The following is a 2,974-nucleotide window of genomic DNA, read 5'->3' on the forward strand; positions in this document are numbered from 1 at the left end:
AGTGCAAATCTGCACGTATTTACCTATTTGCCACCTATATCTTATTCCTATCTTATAATAGAGCACCTGCCTGAAGATCTCTCAGTCTATTACACTCCAATGGATGCATGTAACAAAACAGAAAATGCTGCTACTCCTACTCTGCCTGCCCTAGATGAGTCTTCACACCAACGATCTAGGCGCAGCTGTCACAGAACATGCCACAGCCAAAGTGAATTAATATTAAAAACCATATGCATAAATCGCAGTGTCGGGTGGCTGTACACATTGAGAGATCTTGAGACTTAAACGACGCTTTGGTGCCACGGCCTATGGGACTCGTGCTCCATAACGGATTAAAACTGTTAAAATATGAATATATATATATATATATATATATATATATATATATATATATATGAGGTGGAAAATGGCTAAATGAATATAGATTGGCACTGTTTTTTTTTTTTTTCAAACAGTAAAAAATATTGAGGCAGGTGTGACATGCTCTTTTACAGATTAAAAGAAAGGAATGAGTCTGTTTACTCATTTGTGTCAATCGGAGTGAGAGAAACAGAGAGAGATGTTGAGACAGATGAAAAACATTTTGTTAATAGTGAATATTGACCTATTGTGCGTACCGTTGTTGCTTCCGATGTTAGTAGGGGATAATCGCTGCATTTGGGGTAAAAAAGACAGAATTATGTATTGTGCCAAGAAGGTTGTCTGTTCATTCACACAGGCAAGAACTGATTGACAGTTGCCTTTAGCGGAGCCTTCACCGATTACCTTCATTAATCAAAGCGTTCAGCACGGTCGTCTGTGAGTGACGTCACCTCCCAATACAAACACGCCCCCTAGTATAGTCCCGCCCCTCACATTGATTGACAGCTTTCCGTATAGACATTGGAAATTCAAATGCAAAAGGAATTGCAATTTCATTTGAGTTTTGGGAGGTTACATGCGCGACACAGAGAAAGTGAAAAGGCAAATGTGGTAACTCGTAAGACATGGGAAATACAGTTGCAAATGGACTTTGCTTTTTCATTTGAAATGTGACAGTCACTGTCCGTTCGTGAAAGCGAAAATGCAAACGGTAATGCAAGATTTGCAATTGCATTTGGGTTATGTCACAATTTATACGCCCAGATGTGGAAAACGCAATTGAAAATGCAATTTACAATTGTTTTTGAAAATAGTCAAAATAGGAAAATCCTTCCATATTTTCCTTGACCATACTTGATTATATAAAGGAATGACTTGGTTTGTTATTTCTTTTTTCCCTCCCTCTCTCTCTTCCTTTTGACTGGACTCTTTAAAGTATTAATTATATGTCTGTTGTTTTGTTTTTTGTTGTTTTGAATGGATGTTGTGTGTAAAAAAAACAAAAACAATAAAAAGTTGATAACCAAAAAAAAAAAAACACATTCAACCAAACACTGGACATGAACATCCACACAAACACACACAAAGAACACGTTCAACCAAACACTGGACATGAACATCCACACAAACACACACGTGAAGAACACATTCAACCAAACACTGGACACGAACATCCACACAAACAGACATACGTTGTGAGATCTTACCCAGCCAGTATTCACTCTCCACATTCCCGAATCCTCTCTTGTACTGATCCCACGGCCGATAGAAATTTACACTGCCGTCCATTCTCCTCTGAATCACCTGTGATGGGTTTATACAGAATATATGATTAATAATTAATGTTCTGATGTGTGTTTAATGATCTAAAGTCACATTTGTACCGTCCATCCTCCTTTGTATTCAGCTTTCCCGTCTGAGATCATCTGACAGTAAACCCAGACAGGAATGTCACCTGCTGGATATATGGAGTAAATCCCACTGATGGTTTGTCCTGATTTAAAGAGGTCAGAACAGTCGACTGTCATGTCTTTATCCTGACTGCATCCGCTCACCATAACAACAGAGAGAAGAGCCAACAAAAACGCCATCATCTACAGAGACAGAGAGAGAAAGAGAAGAACATCACTTTGAAATGAAATTGAAAACATCTCTAGGAATGTAGAGTTAGTCATGAACTTACAGCAATCTGCTCAATCTCTCCTCAGTAGATCACAGCAGAGATTTTGTTTATCTAGATGAAAATAAAATAAATGTTTTATTTACATTTTTTAAATCTATTTTCTGAAAGTTGTATACATTTCTTAATGTTCTGAGAGGTAAATGATGAATAAAGCAGTAACTCACCATTTGTGTTCTTCAGTCTGACACAAACAATCTTTATATATCTGTCAGATTCTCAGGCTCCTCCTCTGTGTTACAGAAGAAATTTACATGATGACCCACATTGTGGATGCAAATAAAACAAGGGATCTGTTATCCTTGATGCAAGTTAAACATTCAGTCACAGACACAGTTGTATTTTATATTCAGTAAATCTGATTGAATCTGGGTGATTTAATTTACTGCTACAGTTTATAGTTTGGATCAATTCCGTTATAATTAATTATCATTTTGGATGCAAATGTGGTCTCCTCTCATAATGTCTATTAGATTTCATGAATGTTTGCTTTGTTTTTTGACATTATGTCTGTACATGCTGTGCTTGTGGTGCCCTCTGTGCTTGGCCCCGAATTCTTATTCTTGAAAGGAAAGGAAGTCTATGGCAGTACATAGAACCGTTAGGTTGACAGTTGTGAAAATTTGCACATAGATGATGAGAGTGTGAATATTAATCATAGCAAATTTGGAGTGTCTATCTCAAATCCTCTAGTGCCACCAATGGGTCAAATGTGCACCGATGTTTACGCTAATAACTTGAACCGTAAGATGTTGAAAGTAAATTTTTCATCCGTTGATCAAGAGATCACAAACTGGTCTCTTTAGATTCTGTATGACATATAGAGTTGTCATACATTAAACACAAATTAATATATAACATATATAACATAACATTAATTTTAAACAATATAACAGTATGTTGGTTTTCTCAAGCCAATAAGTCATACTG

At 36.7% G+C, this 2,974-nt stretch overlaps 1 long non-coding RNA gene across 1 annotated transcript; it reads right to left on the reverse strand.

The window, feature by feature from the left end:
- Positions 1-1,570: 1,570 nt before the first annotated feature.
- On the reverse strand, positions 1,571-2,424 carry LOC131543348 (uncharacterized). The gene is made up of 3 exons (XR_009271893.1): positions 2,048-2,424; positions 1,749-1,958; positions 1,571-1,668 (listed from the first exon to the last, which is right to left on the reverse strand). It is a non-coding gene; the product is annotated as an uncharacterized LOC131543348 (long non-coding RNA).
- Positions 2,425-2,974: the final 550 nt, after the last annotated feature.

Source organism: Onychostoma macrolepis, chromosome 01, assembly GCF_012432095.1.
Source record: "Onychostoma macrolepis isolate SWU-2019 chromosome 01, ASM1243209v1, whole genome shotgun sequence".
Taxonomy (NCBI): Eukaryota; Metazoa; Chordata; class Actinopteri; order Cypriniformes; family Cyprinidae; genus Onychostoma; species Onychostoma macrolepis.